This window comes from Rhinolophus sinicus, linkage group LG12 (assembly GCF_036562045.2).
Source record: "Rhinolophus sinicus isolate RSC01 linkage group LG12, ASM3656204v1, whole genome shotgun sequence".
Taxonomy (NCBI): Eukaryota; Metazoa; Chordata; class Mammalia; order Chiroptera; family Rhinolophidae; genus Rhinolophus; species Rhinolophus sinicus.
The window spans coordinates 56,960,561-56,977,335 of NC_133761.1; the positions used below are offsets into that span (position 1 = coordinate 56,960,561).

Here is a 16,775-nt window from a genome sequence, read left to right on the forward strand (position 1 = left end):
CATTTTCCTCTGTCAACTTGTTTATGACACATAGATCCACGTGTACTCTTGATGCTGTTGGAGGTTCAGACGTCCCTTTTCAACAACATAGTCCACCAGTAAATCAGCAAATATTTATTGAATCCCTACCACATGTTGAGTCGAGGGTTGGGTGCCAGGAGAAACAGAAGAATTTTGAAAACTAAGTCACTATTTCTGCCCTTAGGAAGTTTGTAATTTTGTAGACATGGAAGTAAGTGAACACACATAAAATAGTGGTAAGAAGTAAATACGTACATGTATGTAGACAAACACACACCTACACACAGGTAGATACCTGTCCTCATGGCCTCATCTATGTCATAATGAAGACTTTCAAACAAGTGGTACAAAGATGATTCCTGAAAAATCAATCCATTTTAGGGAAGTTCAAGTGCATTGAGGGACACAGTATTTAGTGAATTGACTATTGGAAATTCTCTACTTGGGTCAGTGGTGTGGAGGAACTTTTTATTTAAAAAAATCTAATAAATGCTAACAATTCAAGGATTTTTAAAATGGGAAGTAGGAATTTAGCTCAGACATCTATTTCTTGATGTGTCTATTCACTTTAGATATTTCATTATATTCTGTTAAAGAGCAGTCAGCTACTTAACCGTCTGTACAGAACAGCTGTAATTTCCTTCCTATCAAAGTGCAACATTTTATTATAGAGAAATTGGTATATTGTGTTGGCCACTTACTTTTTGCATATTCCTGGCCTTGGATGGACTAATCAGGGAAAGAATCCTCACGCCCTCGCTCCTACCTAGGTCAGATAAATCCACTTATCATCATATGTCTCCTCATCAGCAAGTTACCATTAACTCGCCTTGCCCAGCTCTGGAAGCTTCTTTGATGAGACATCTGTGCACAGTGTTATTTGTGAATAGGAACAAATGTATAAATATCCATGGGACTTCCTGTTAAATGTATTGGATTGAATGCTAATATTTATCTCTGCTCCTTTGGAAATTTTATTAAAATGAGAGTAGGAAGAAAAAAATCAACAAGAATGAAAAGAACAAGAATGATCTCACCAAATGAGAAATGTCAACAAAATTTTGAAGTCTGGAAACAGATGGAATAGTAATAACTAGTATATCAGAGTTCAGAAAGAACGTTGAGGAGGGAAGCACAAGAAATAAGTCGATTTGATATGCCGGACCCTGGAAAGGCATAGGAATTGGAGGCAGCAAGTATTGTGAGGGCTAGAGGAAGGATGGGGCTTAAAACAGGGAATTCTAGTTTAAAAATCTGTGTAAGTCAGACAGAAAAAGCAGAGAACCATGTGATTTCACTGATATGTGGTATATAAACCAAAAACAACAAAAGAACAAGATAAACAAATGAGAAACAGAAACTCATAGACGCAGACAATAGTTTAGTGGTTACCAGAGGGTAAGGGGGGTGGGGGGTGGGAGATGAGGGTAAGGGGGATCGAATATATGGTGATGGAAGGAGAACTGACTCTGGGTGGTGATTACACAATGTGATATATAGATGATGTATTACAGAATTGTACACCTGAAATCTATGTAATTTTACTAACAATTGTCACCCCAATAAATTCTAAAAATAAATTAAAAAAAAAATCTGTGTAAGACCAGTGTGAATCCCCATCCTCTTCCAATTGCTCAACTACCAGTCAACTAACCCTCATTCACCCGGGAGAGACTGGAGGCTTTTCTCTGGATAAATTTGGCCTGCAAGTCTTGCCTGGGGTACCCAGGTACAGTAGAGGGTAGGAGGAAAATGCCAGGCTGGAAACAGGGCCTATTAAGTGAAAATTAATCATGGTGAGCCACCTGGCTCCCAGAATCCTGGCTACTGATCTTATACTCTCCCGGAAAGAAACTGGAAGATTGTTCTTTGTAGAAAGAAACACGGGGACCCAGATACTGATATGTGTGTTTCTCCCATGAAATGACTTGGTCCCCATTTTATCACACTATGGTGAAGCGTACTCAAGAATAAGCAACGCCCAGCCGTGACACCCACAGAGCTTCTAAATCCTTTTTTCTCTCCCTCGCCTAAAGAAATATTTGTATTATGCACAGAGTATCATGTTCGTTGTACATAATCTGGGAAACATATAGAAACAAAGAAGAATATAAAACTCACCTAGATTCCCATCATCTATAAATAATCATGGCTTATGTATATCACCAAGCCTTTTTCTGTGTACGTACATATCATAAATAGTATCATTTTCAATGGAGCTCCATTTTTACACAATATTCTCTTCTGTCATACCTTTTTGACTTAACAACATATCATTAACCTCTTTCCTTGTCAATAAATAAATTGCAATAACATAATTCCTTATAGCTAAATAGGATTCCTCGGATGGGCATAACCATAATTTATCCTGTTAATCCCTTAATGTTTGACATTTGTATTATGTCCAATCTTCACCATAATAAACAACAGTGGACTGAATATAGATCTTTGCAAACTTGACTATTTCCTTAAGATTAGTAGAAGTAGAATTGCTGGATTAAAGGGTAAATTCTTCTTCAAAGCTTTAATATATCTCTCTATATATCTATATCTATATATCTATATCTATCTATCATCTATCTATCTATCTATCTATCTATCTATCTATCTATCTATCTATCTGTATTGTTACTCTGAAAAAAACTCACTAATTTATAGTCCTACCAGCAACATATGAGAGTAACCTTTACCCACCCTTGCCAAAATTTAGAATTACAATTTAAAAAAGACAATTTGGCGCTAAAAATGACACTTGTTGTTTGAATTTATATCTCAGTACTAGTTAAGCATTTTAAATGTTGTTAGCTAATTATATTTTACAAATTGGTGGTCCATGACATTTATCCATTTTCAGTGAAATAATTATCTTTTCTTGTTGATTTATTCATGCTGTTTAGATATATAAACATTGACCATTATTCTGTCCTATAGAACAAATATTTTCTGTGGTGGTTTAGAATTTTCCTTTTAAATTTGTTTATGGTTCTCACCTGGTTTTTAGTGCTCTGTTCTTAAATGGGAATGGAGAACCAGGAATTTCTAGACATGTTGAGGAAGGATATAGAATTAAAACAGATACCAAAACAAAGAGGCAGAAAAAGAAAGAAAGAAACGGTGAGGAAAATAATTAAATGAGCAAAAGGAATAAAATTCAAGAAGTTATGATAATAGTCTCAGAGAGATAAGAGAAGATACAGCATTCGTGAAAAGAGATACCGTTTTAAAAAAGGACATGATCGAGAGAAGATCAGAACATTCTTAAAGAAAAAAAACCTATATATTCAATGGAGTAGTTGAAAGAGGATGCTAATAAATATACCAGAAAATGGAAGAGAAAAAAAAATAGGAGAGAATAGGAAAATTTAATTAATGGGAGTTCCAAGAACAAAGAACAGAGAGGAATAAATTATCAAATAAAAAAAACAAAACAAAACAAAAAAAAAACAGATTACATGAGATTGAGAAGCCCTGCCAAGAACCAAGACTTTAAGAACACACATGCCTTTGGATTAACTACACATGATCATCTTTGGCACTATAGTCAGGGAAAAAGTGGTTAATTTGCAGTAGAAAAAAAAAATCACTTGATCTCTTTCTTACCTAGAGTACAAAAATCTGTGTCTAGAAGTGGTGAAGTGGGGGATTGAGGAGCAAGACTATTCATTCATTGATCTCAATGCAGCAAACATTTTCTATCCTCCCTCACCTTGTCCCATATTTTGAGCCCCACCCACCCTCACCGTAACCAATCCAACTTTATCTGAAGAATTTTGTTCCTTACCTGTTATGACAAAACACAATGGGACACATATTTAAAGCAAAAACAATACATGGAATTGGAAGAATTATGAATCACCCATTCCTTCTCTTTGTTTTGTTTTCAAAGATCTCTATTAATGTAGAAAGTGACTATTTTTTAATATTGCAAGCAAATAATTTTCACGTTCTTTATCTTAGTGAGATAGGAAAGAGTAAAAGAAGAGGGAAGTGAGTGATAAGCAACGATGAGTAGGTTTGTATACAATTTTCAAGATAAATGGAATCCTGCTGTGCTAAATAGTATCTAGAAAGTATTGTTAACTGAGTTTTTTATAATATAATTTATCAGATTAAGAAAACATTATTTGAAAGCAACAATAGCAAGTAACAATTAGAACTGTCTTGAGCACCATTTTATAGTCATGTACCAATAGAGCGATTTTTTAAAAGTCTGTGGAATGACAGATTGATAATAGGCTTATTTAATGAGGTTTTATCAACCATGTTATTTTCCTTCGAAAAACCCAAACCCCTAATCACTGAAGCATATTAACTCATTTAATCATTGTTTATCACCTAATTATAGAAAAAAACTCTTATTTGAAAAAAAATTGATTTGATTATGATAATTTTTCCAGAGCAAGTAGAGATTGAGCACTTAATGCCATCTTATATATCGAATAAATCAGTAAAACTTAGATAATATTCCAGATCTGTTTCCTTGAATGGAAAGTACTAAATGGGATCATTATTCTGTCGTTTGAGTATATCAGTAGATCATTAAAAACCACTGGTGTGCGTACTTGGCCTTTCTCATTCTCACTGAAGACCAATAAAGCCAACCAAAATGACCTTTTTTCTTTTCCCTTGGCTTTTTAGCCAGACCGTAATTGAACTTGTCACTTGACGCTCCAGCTGGAAATAATCATAAAACAGCATCATCAATCAAATGATATTAAAGACTAGCTCACAACAACAAAGCTGGCTCCCAAGATGGCCAGAACTTACCAATCATTCCATTCATTGTACATTTGAGGGCTGGTTATTTCAGAGACGATATGTGGGGACAGAGCCAGGAGTGCAGTTTCCAGGCTCTCGGCCTCACATGGAACGGTGCTGACTCAGGTAGCAAATGGCCATCAACTGTGATTGGATGGCCATCAGCTGTAACCAGTGAACCATTGGCCAGTAATACAACTGCCTTGGCTACGCTAGCAGCAAATGGGGGCTAGCAAGAAGATGGTGGCTGAGCTAGCAAGAGCGGATTGCAGTTAGCACGGCGGATGGCAGGTAGCAAGTGAGGTGGGTTGGCAGAGAAGTGGGCGACAGGTTGTGGATCGTGTGGCTCCTGCTTCCTGTGTCTCCAACCCAGCTGCCAGCAAGACTACAGTGGTATGACTACCCTATCTATGGCTCCGTGGGTGTGCCTTTTTGGCCTCACCATGTCCTGTGTTCTTAGGTGGGGAGCGGGACCAGAGACCCCACGTGATACCCTGCATGACATGATACCTCAATTATTCTTTGCTTTTTTTTTTTTCTCCATGGAGTCAAGCCCCATAATACTTTAAAGGAAGGGCAGAGAAGACAGAAAAGGAAAGTGTCAGCAGAACAGGGTTAGCGGGTGGAGAGGAGAAAAATCTGGGCAGTGTGTGGCTTTTGATACGAATTACCTAAGTGAGTCATCTCTGGTGAATCAGTCCCTCCTGGGAAAAGGCATTCAGAGACTGTTTATAGCTGGCAGCTATGAAACGAAGCTGTGTTGGAACCCGTGTCACCCAAACCCCTAATTACAGGTGTCTTGTCATTAAAATGTGGAGCTCACCAATCTGGAAGATCTTATGAGTCAATGGGCACTCACTTTGAGACTATGGTCAGTTTTAATACCCAGCAGCCTTACTGCCTGAACACACTGTACTCTGTATTCAAATAAGCCCCATTCACTTTCCCCCAAGCCAGCACCATCCCCCCTTTCCACCCTCCTGTCACTTCCTGTTGTCTTCTGTCTTTGTCTCCTGCTCCCCACCTGACCTGGTAACATGAGTGTGGGTCTTTAAGGCATTACTCACTTTCTCTTACAGAAGCACATCCCTAAAACAGGTAGGGTAAAAGAAATATGTCTATTTGTTTTTCCAGATATTGGGTTAGGAAAGAGGGAAAACAGAGCTCTAAGTCATTGCATGCTTAAAATATGTGAGTCCTATGCGAGAAGCTTTACTTCTGTAATACTATTTAATCAAACAACAGTACTACATTGTATGCAATGCTAACTCAGGAAACTGAGGCGAGGGCAGGTCACGTGGTAGCCCAAAGTCAGAGTAGTCAGTGATCAAGGAGGAATTTGTTAATCCAGGTCTGCCTAACTGGGAGGTTGGCCCACACCATCCCAGACTCAGCATTAACACATGCGTGGCTGATGGGAGCCCTGAAGACAAATTGCATGGTTGTTATAATAACATTGTACACAGTAAATGAGCTCATGCATTTGAAAGGGCTGTGTAACTGTAAAGTGCTGCACAAATGTTATTACCCTTATTATGGTTATATTTATGACCTCTTTGCTGGGGCTGAAACTGCACATATCATAGACTAGCCAAATATTTAGAACTCACCAGTCCCTAATAAAGCAGGGTTAATAGTATGACAAGCCTCCTTCTCAACAGAGCAGAGACACACCCCCAGGGCATAGTACAGTCTCGTGAAGATAAGTCTGTGCTTCATGTAAACCGGGGAACCACTTGTCTTTTCTCTGCCTCTCACTTTGCTTTTTCCTCCTGTTTCTCACTCAGCTGTAGGCAGGCCAGTTTGATTTACAGTCCAGAGTCACAAGTCAGCTTAAGGGCTGTATAACAGATGCAATCAAAGAATATGACACGCGTGATAAAATGTCATTTCAAAAGTTTAATATTTTTAATATGTAAGCAGTGTTTAAACGTCATTAAGAAAAATGGAAATATTTCAACAGCTATATGGTCGCTTAAATCTGGGTGGTGCTATATAATGTGAAATGTATACATACAGATATGGGAAATTATCCAGGATTCATTAATGTGTGAAAAAAGCCAACTGCAAAAGTATAAGTGTAGTATGATTCCATTCATATATTTTAGTAACTCCCTCAAAAATATATAGACTATGTATGTCTGTGCATACAAATGTATGTCTCTGTATATGTAAAAAACAGTGGCTGAAAAGATGCACAGCTTAACCTTAGCTATGGTCACCCTAGGAAGGAGCAGGAATGTAAGCAGAGGGGAGGAAGACTTTCACAGCTTGTTTATTGTATTTCTGTATTGTTCAAATTGTGTACAAGATGAAGAAATGCATACATTATTTGTGTAATAAAAAAGCAGTAGTGAATTTTAAAACTGCAAACTTAGTTATCAAAAAACGAATTAACATAGATGCTATCTATGTTTCATTGTTCAAATTGGCAAAGATTATTTTTAAAACAGAAGGGAATAAACTATCAAAGAAATAATACATTTTTTTAAAAATTCCAGAGCTAAAGAACAAGAATTTCTATAACGAAAAACCCTACCAAGTGACAAGCTGAATGAATAAATGAATGGATAGATAGACAGATAGGAGAGAGAGAGAGAGAGAGAGAGAGAGAGAGAGAGATAGGTCAGTCCAAGGATGATCATTATGAAATTTTAAAACACCATCAATAAAAAGAAGATTCCAAAGACTTCCAGAGAAAGGAACAAATGGTAACAAGCAAATTCTGCAATTAGAATGGCATTTGGACTAGCTAAAAGAAAAAAATAGAAGCTAGAAAACAGTGGAGCAACGTATTTAAACTTGTGAAGGATTTTCAACCTAAAATGCTATACCCGGACAAACTGTCCATCAATTATTATGGTGATGGGAAAATAAAGACATTTTCACATGTGCCAAGCCTCAGAATTCTACCTTTCATGCACCTTTTCTCAGAAAGCTGCTGGAGGATATGCGTCATATTAATGAAGGAGTAAACCACCAAAGAGTAAGGCATGAAAACAAACAAACAAAAACAGGAGACACAAAACACTAGAGAGGCAAAGAGAATTCCCAGGATGATTGCAGTGATAATTATCTGGGCAAAAGATGTGCTCCTGGCCTGTAAAGCAATCAGTAAAATTAGAACAGGAAAATAGAAGACGCCAAGCAAGATATCATTAGAAAAAACAAACAAAACTCATAGGTTATTTGATGTATTTAAGCCATGTGGGAAGTTGCAGGAAAGATTGAGAAGAAAACATATACGTAGAAATTGAGCAAACAACTAAAACAAAAATATTCAATTATTTATCATATTTTAAAAAAGATTGCACGTGCAAAAAATTAAGTTTAATCATAGCATGCTACTTGTCTCAGCAGAGAAGAATTTTTTTATGATCCTAATAATTTCCATGATGACTCTTGACTTGATCAGAAGTTATCATTTTATTCTAATGGGAGAACTGTGAGAGAGGAGATGGTGAAAGCTGTTGGGCTAAGAGTGCTAAATCCTCGTCTGCCATCAGTCCAGTCACTGGCTTCGGGGAAAAAAACTGATAAATTGAGAGTGAGTGGAGAAGCACCTAGTTTTGAAACATAGAAGTAATAACATAAAGAAACCGTCAAAAGATTGAAAAAATCTGTCATTGGGAGTCGGGCTCGAAAGTAAGGAAGGCTGAGCAGGGGTCTGCTGTCTTCTCTGAAGAGCTCTGTATTTGCCCTTTCACTTTTTATATAGGTGTTTGTATCAATTTCATAAAAATGAAAGTTTAAAGCAGCTGGAATCACAAAGAACAACCAAAGTCCAATCATATTTGCATATACTAGAATATTACACAATCTTTAACATGATTTATGAACTTAAATATTTGTAATGACAAAACACCCATGAGATAATAAATTTTAAAAAAATCATTGTACAGCAGTATATTTGGCTTATGATCCCATGCTAAACGGGAAAAGGTTTAGCAGTAATTAGCACTCAGAGTGGGATTAGAAGCAGTTATTATTTTATTTTCTACATTTTCCTATCTTTCTAAGTCTTTATTCAATAAGCATGTGTTACTTTAATTTAAAAAGACAGTTAATTTTTTTAAGCATATGGTGGTTTGTCATCATGTAAATGCCTATTGTTCAGTGACTCTTCCCAAGGACCAAGCTAAAGAAATTAGCCTGAAGTGCAGGAGGAGAGATGCCCGTTAGATATAAAGAAGCAAGTGTCACTAAATTCTGAAACTGACTAGCTGGGAAGGTCACACAAAATATTTTAAGAGAGGATAGACAACCATCTTGGATATTAGTGGTGGAAAGGAAAATCAAGAGGACCAACTCTAAGCCTGTTCTACAGATGATGATGTGGCGAGCTGTAGAGTTTACATGGCTGGCCTGAGGGCACAGAGCTGTTAGGCTGAGGCCTGGGTGAAATGCCAGGCTGGGGACACACGTGCCATGTCTTTCCCACTCCTCCCACCAGCCTTTCCTCCATAAAGTGCCTTCAATATAGTTTCAGGGTCTTGGACCGGATGACATAAATCTCAGTTCTTCAGGTCTGTTTTCTCTTTTGTTTCTACCCTAGCTCTTTCTATCCTGTTCGTTGTTCTGGCCTCTTCATAGAAGGTTACACTATAAAAGTGTAGGCTCTTATCGAAGGGTGTGTCTCTTTGTCTTCCTGTGCAGCTGTGTCTTTCCGAAGCTGTCTTCTCTTTGGGTGACATCTTCCCCAAACAGCCACTTGCCAGCCTCTGCCAGCAGGGGCGACTCAGCATGTGTTGTGGACCGATGTTCTCTCACACCCTAATCAATTTAATTTAAAAAAATAATAATCCATTAAAAAATCAAATTCAGTCAAGCAAGTTTTGATTTTGTTTTGCTTTATTCTGTTTGAATAATTGAGCCCAAACAAAAGTTTCTACCTCGGTGCTTTCCACGGTGAGTGTAGTGGGACACGATGGATTTTTAGCTTTGTAAAACTGGCTGGGGTTTGGGAAAGAACCCCATTAAAACAGCTACACTGGTGAAATGACCTTTGGGCCAGCCAATGGTTGGGGGAACTCATGATCAAAGTGCTGAATTAGTGAATTCTCTCGCTTTGGCTCCATTCGTTTGGTCTCTGGGAGCCCTGACCACAGATTTGGGCCAGTGTGGAAGTGGCAGAAGCAAGAGTCTCCTTAATGTGGGCAGAGAAACGCCAACATTGAAAGTCAGTGTGTCCGGCAGTCATTAGGCAGCACTTCTATTGGTTTAAAAAAACTGACAGGATTTCCTGACTGGATTCATTTGATATCTGACTTAGTCAAATGGGTACTTTGAGCAAAAGAGGATTCCCAAGTTCTAGACTGACTCTTTGCTTCCTTGCTACCAACTACGAGATTAATAGAACTTCCACATGGGCAGCAGTGCGTCAGAAGGCCTTCTGGGCGCCCCCCTTCACCCCCCAATAACATGCACAGCCAGCCCCACACAAAGCCCTGCCCATCTGATGAAGAGGCCTCTTGTCAGGCAGCCTTCTTCTGGGCCTCCGTCTGCATCCCTCCCCTCTTGCCTTTCTCCTCTGCTCTCCTCTCTTACTGAGCACAGGGCCGCATGATCCAAGAGATTTTCCAGACTCACCAGGGTCCTGGCTTTCTCAGAGCCTCTGCTCTAAATGGTACCACAGGCCACACTGGGCCAGCTGCTACCTACTAAATGTCACCCCTTAGCCTTCCTAGGTTGGAATCTGTGCAGCCCCTCCCGTCCACACACAGGACTTCCTGGCTAAGCTGCCCCCCTCCACTCCTCACTGCTTCCTGGCCTTTCTTTGTGGTTGTTCCCTCTGCCTCATGACTCTCCCATTGGCCATTGTGTCTCCCCACAAACTTCCACCCAGCTGCAGTGACTGAGCACCCCTGCCCCACCTGTGCCCACACCCCACCCGTGCCCCTGCCGTGATGCTGTGCAAATCACATGGGCTTGGGAGCCTGGGAGGCCTGACTTTGAGCCCTGACCCTGCCGTGTAAAGCTGGGTGACCTTAGGCAAGTTTTTTGTTTGTAATACTGGCAACCAGCTCAGCATTCAGCACAGAATAAGTTAGTTTCCTTTCTGTTTTGACATTGTCAGAATCTCACTTTGGTCTCACAGCTTCACCAACACCGTCTCTTCACCCCTTTGGGTACATCCGTAAACTTGTAACAGCTCCGTGCTATTTTATTCCCTGAATGGACTGTTCGATTTTGGTTGTATCTTGTAATTTATACATTTTTCCTGTCATTGTGTTTTATTTTCTTGTCATCCACTTTGACTTATGAATTCCAGAAGCAACTGTGTTTACTTGCTCAATGTATAAAGTTCTTTATTAGTCCAGTGTTTACTCTATGAAAAATACCGTGGGGGGTTAAATATGAAAACAATATAGAGTAAGCCTGTCTTCAGTGAGCTGTGAGTTCAGCCTTAGAGACCAACGTGTACACGTTTAGTGGCCTTACCAGGAGGTGTCCTGTCTGAGTGCTCTAGGGATTCAGAGGTGGGTGACATCATTTTCAAAGTATTAATAAGAAAGAGACTAAGTGGCAAGGTAATAGGTGAGTGGGGTTTGGAAGATTAGGTAGGCAGGAGTGTCAAGCACTACAGCTGGAGTTTTTTAAAGTCACAATCATAATTCAACATGAGTCATGTTCAGAGAATAACCAATGACCCTCTGTGTTCAGAATATAGGATCCGTGTATGGGAGCCGTGGGCACTGTGTCTGGAAAGGTGGGCTGAGGGCAGACTGTCAAGAGCCAGGAACGCCAGCAGGCGGAGAATGAGCTACTCTCTGTAGGTGAGTGGAGGGATGAGGTGATGAGATTTTTCTTTATGGCCATCAGTCTGCCCTTAGCAGGCCATGAGGATTGGAAAGCAAAGCTCCAGGTCTGGAGTCATGGGAACTCTTTGGGCGACTATGGGAATAGTCTAGGGTCGAGGTGACAGGAGCTGAACCAGGTCACTAGCAATGACATGGAAAGGAAGCAAAGGGATGGATAATGTCAGCCATCACTGAGGATGAATCGACAGAGTTTGGCAATGATTCATTCTGTAGCATATGCGTTTGCATCATCCATGCGAGGGCAGCCATTAACTTCTACAGCCAAAGTCCCTTCCTAGTCTGTAATTACTGCAGGGCTTCAAGTCACGTCATCCCCTTCTCTCCCCACAGTGTAATCACGTGCAATAAAAACTGGATGTAGCACGGTCAGCCCACAACATGTGGGTTATTCGTCTGCCACTCACGTGACGTCAGACTTTTCTGAATTTGGTTATGGTCGTTGGAAACTCCCCGCAGGCGAATCATGCGAATCAACCCTGACATTGATCCCTTGAGCCAGGAGCCGAATGCGTGCTGTCCGAAACAGGGTTGGACCTGATGGACATGCTTTATGTGCTTTCTGCATGTGCTGGCGTCTGTGTGTGTGTGCATCGTCTTCCCCAAAGCAAGCTCGGTGACTTTTGCCACTTACAGGAATTCCAGTCTGGTGCCTGCAGGCCCTGGTTCCATGATGATCCACAGTAGAAAGTGGCCTCTTCTCACTGCTTCTGAGCTGAATCCCCAAGGCACAAGGTCCTTTGTGCATTAACACTGGGAAGGAGACATAGAAAGTGGGGCGACAAGAACAGTGGGAAAGGAAAGGAAACGAAAGGAAAAGGAAAAGGGAAAGGGAAAGGAAAGGAGAGAGGCTAAGGGGTCCAGGAGAAGGGATGGAAAAAGAGAGAAGGAGAGGGAGGAAGGCAGAGGAGGGAGGAGGCACAAAATGCCTGATTGGCCAGTGGGGAAACTGACCCTGTGTTTGGAGGAGACAGGAGCTGACCGTGGAGGGAAACGCCTGGGACCTGTACGAGGCACACAGCCATCCCCACAGCCCTGCTCACTGGATCCCACGCCTTTGCTTCTCTTTGCATCTCTCTTCCGTGACTGCTCTGTTCCCTTCTTAGTTCCCCCTTTTCCATTGCCCTTTACTGCTCTTCCTCTTTACCCAGGATTCAGTTCAACGACTTGCAGGCTGGTTCTGCTTGATCTATATGACTTGAGATTTGGGATAAAATTGCTTCTGAACATTGAGCCAATGAATGTCCCCAAAGAGCGTGCCCATCGCCCCTCCCCCAACATACACTGACCTTCTACAGTGACACACTCACACACAGTCTCTCTCTCTCTCTCTCACACACACACACACACACACACACACACACACACCCCAACAGTTGCAGAAAGGACATGAAGTGTTCCCATCCTTTCACCCCCTGTTTTTGACGTTGGCTCTGCTTCATACAGCTGCCCTGAGCCACGTGGCTGGGAGGTCACCCCCTGTCAGCAGAGCTGCCTTGACCTTTCCAAGTGCACACAGTGCATTCTCACCTGCCTCCGACGCCCAGACAGCCCTGGACATCGCTTCTCCCGAGACATTCCAGTATAGCCTGTCTGTCATCGCTAGACCTTCTTCTTCTGGCATAGGGGCCAGCGCTCACAATCTGTCAGAAAGAATACAATGCGTCTGCCATGATCCTGCGTCTCAGGCCAGTGGGCTGAACTACGGGCATGCGGTGGGAAACTGGGGCAGCACGCAGCAGGCTTTGGAACACTTGAATCCACTTCCATGTTCATCTTAAGCCCCACGTATAAAGGACTCTTGGCAGGTAGTACTAATGGGAGCGAGGACATGGGGAGGGTGATCCAGGGAGAAAATGTGCCTTACTAATAGAGACACCGATCGAGGTAGGCATTTATGGCTCATGTATTTGTCAGATAAATATCCTCTGTGTACCCAAATATATTCCGGGCCTGTGGAATATAAAAATAAATCGACATAGATCCCTTCCCATCAAGAAATATTCACTCTTACAGGATAGGAAGATGGGGACACAAATAATTAAAACACAATAAAATGATTAATAAAGAAAGTAATAGAGGAAACCAGAGGTAATTCACAAATGAGCATGGCTATATTCCAATAACACTTTATTGACAAAAGTGGCTGTGGGCTGAATTTGGCCCGTGGGCCACAGTTTGCCTACCTGAGTCCAGGGAACGTTTCTGAACTAGAATTATAAAGATTTACAGGTGTTTCTCTGTGTATGTGAAGGTGGCAGGACAGTGTTCAGAGCTCTTTCCCCAACTAGGAGGAGACACTGTGCTATTTTTTCACATGGATCTCCCTTGCCAGGGCCAAAGGAACACATTTACTGAATGTTATGATCACAGGCCCTTGACCGGGAAACAGAGTGAAAGAATAGACCAAGAATTGACTCAAGAAAGAATCAAACCCATCAACACAAACAGTGGAAACAGCAATGCAGCTTTTCTCACTGCATAGTGAACAAAATCCTGGAAAAAAGGCATTTTTTTCCCCCTCCATTTCATCTTACAGGAAACTGAGGCTGAGCTCATGTTGGGGACCTTGCTGCCGAGAGAGCACTGATAAGGCCACCCCAGCGCCCAAACCCAGGTCTGCACAGAACAAGTGTTTTAGTTCTGCTACCTCATCAAGCAGCCGCCATTATTTATGGGTGTGGTGTGGCTTAGTAGTTCTGTAGTTATCTCTTATTGGTATGAAGCCACTCCCTGTAGACTGTAAGGTCCTAGAGAGCCGTGACCTTGTAAACATCCCTGTCTCTCATAATAGCCAGTATAGTGCCTTGTACATGGTAGGGGGTCATGTATTTTTTGTTGTTGTTGAATGAACTAACTTATTTCCTGCCTATTCCTCCCTAGACTCTTCCGACCTCCACACACAATCTTTCCCCAGCTGTGGGATCCCTACGAGGCCCGGGGTAAACTGAGACAGGGCAGCTCTAGCCTGAGTGAGTCTGAAGGTCAGGTGGAGGGCACCCTGCATGACGGGAGCAGAAGAGTGAGGAGTGGAACCCAGGTCACCTCTGCCTCTGCTAGGGGACAGTGTCCAAGTACCCATCATCGTTTGTTCTTCCATTGCTCTACTAATTGGGAGAAAGGCTTTCTGGAATTGCCAGAAATCCTTTTGCTCCGATTTCCTGGCCTAACATGAAGTAGGTGAATGGCTATCACTGAGGAAAAATAGTGTTTGTAGCCATGAGCGTCTGACGCTCTGTTCTCATGAGGCCCCCTAGTTGGATCTTTTGATTAGGTCATCAGATACAATTTGGATGAGCTCTGTACTTGTCTGCATGTTTATCCAGATCTCTGAACTATCAGATCTCCTCTCACTGTAACTTACCATGAAGAGAGAAATACATGACTGCATAAGGAAAGTATTTAAACTTAAAAAATAAATTTGAATTAAATGGCCATGATATTTCTGAGCTCAGCTCCTATTTTAAAACAAACTGTCTTTGGTTGAATAACAAGGAAATCATGCTGAGATTGAACTCTGCCCTCTTTTCCCCACCCCCTCTGGTCACATTGGTGCAGCTACCATCCAGGTGGCCTGGACAGAGCTTCAAGGCCCAAAGATGCATGCTCCCGAGGTAAGTGCCCTTGCGGTTTATCTGAGGGGCACAGGGTATTTCCAGAGACTTTGAAGGCCATGTTTTAAACCCTAAGTTGACAGCGGGAGCTTCCTTTAGTATTTAAAGGTGCGTTGGGTTTTCCCCGTGTACAAGTGTGTCTTCGTAGGTGGGACAGCCACAAAGCAGCATAGGAGTCCCACGAGGGTGGTTATACTTTGAGCTCCTGGTGGGGCTTCCTGGCAAGAAGGTTAGGAGTTAATGATCAATTATGGAGCCCAAAGATACAGACTTCTGTACAAACGCAGACCCATGGGCAAAGCTTTCACAGCAGTTAACACTAACATGGATAAGTCAGGTTTGTTTGTTTTTTTGTTTTTTTTTTAAGTGGTGTTCGGGGATGGGTCGGGTTGGGGGGAAGGCAGCAGTTGGACCAGGCAATGGATGGGGTTGAGAGCAAAAGTAAGCTATACATCTAGGTCGGGGGAATTTTTAATTTTCTCAACATGTGAACAATGCACACAGAAAGCCCATTTCACCACAATGTCTAATTTGTTGTCAGTTTGTTGATGTGTCAACTTTTGGAGGCTCTTGTGTGGAGGGGGTCCTGATTTCTAGGCCTCATATGCAGGAAAGAAAATGGCCACTGCCGCTGTTCTCTTCGTGTGTGCACAGCTCCTTATAAGTAAGTCTCAATTAGCCACCATTTTGTGACCTCCAGGAAGCCCCTACTGATCCTAGCTGTTAATAAAGCGTGTGCCTGCGCTGGAAGTAATTAAACGGGCTGAGTGCAATTGTCAGAGCTCCAAGGGCCGAAATGCTATCTTTGGCCAGAGCAGGAGTAATAGCATAGCTCCTTTGTTGGGAACATAATGAAAGAGACAGGCGGGAAGAAAGCCCATTGTCAGCAACTTCGATAACTCTGGTGTACCTGGGATTTGTTATAAATGTAGTTTGATGGCTTATTATGTTGAGAAGAATGTTTCCTTATCTTCAGGACTATTCAGTGTACAGAGGAAATAATCCCAGTGGGACATTTATTTATCTAGATGTGGGTCCCTAACAGGAACAATGGGAGTTCCTGTTACATGTACACAATCTTCTTTATTAGGGTTCTGGTCTTGTCTGAGCAACCTCTGGAGGGGGATGGGTGGGGCTGGTCACCAAGTGGACATCTTGGAGAAAGTCAGACAGACGTGAGGATTATCATCTAAGACTGACCCTTTTCGGGACTCAGACATTTAATGTGACATTCCATTCCAAAATAAAAGGACTTTGTTTTTCTTCTTTCCACTGGATATGCACTGACAGGTAATGGGAAAATAATGCCCATCATGAAAGAAACCCTGCGTTTAATGAAGCCAAGAAGGGCTCCTGACTCTGAGCAGCTCAGAGCTTTGATATGCTGATGTGCGCTGTAACTCTGTGCATTCCAGAGCCTTTCCCAAACTTGCCTGACTGTCAGCCCTTATTAAGGATGGAGCTGCTTGCAGGACTAGTGTTCCATGGGGGTTTTTGAGAAATGACGTTTTTATAGCAATGCCGTTTTATAGAAATGACTTTTTTTTCCATTGAGCATTTCATC

The 16,775-nt window shown here is 41.6% G+C and overlaps 1 long non-coding RNA gene across 4 annotated transcripts in view; it reads left to right on the forward strand.

The window, feature by feature from the left end:
* Positions 1-16,775, forward strand: part of LOC109451963 (uncharacterized) — a 388,342-nt gene that overhangs the window by 345,832 nt on the left and 25,735 nt on the right. For all 4 annotated transcript variants that reach the window (XR_012490909.1, XR_012490908.1, XR_012490907.1 and 1 more), the window contains exon 8: positions 11,443-15,211. This is a non-coding gene — a long non-coding RNA (uncharacterized LOC109451963). The remainder of the gene's footprint in view (positions 1-11,442; positions 15,212-16,775) is intronic.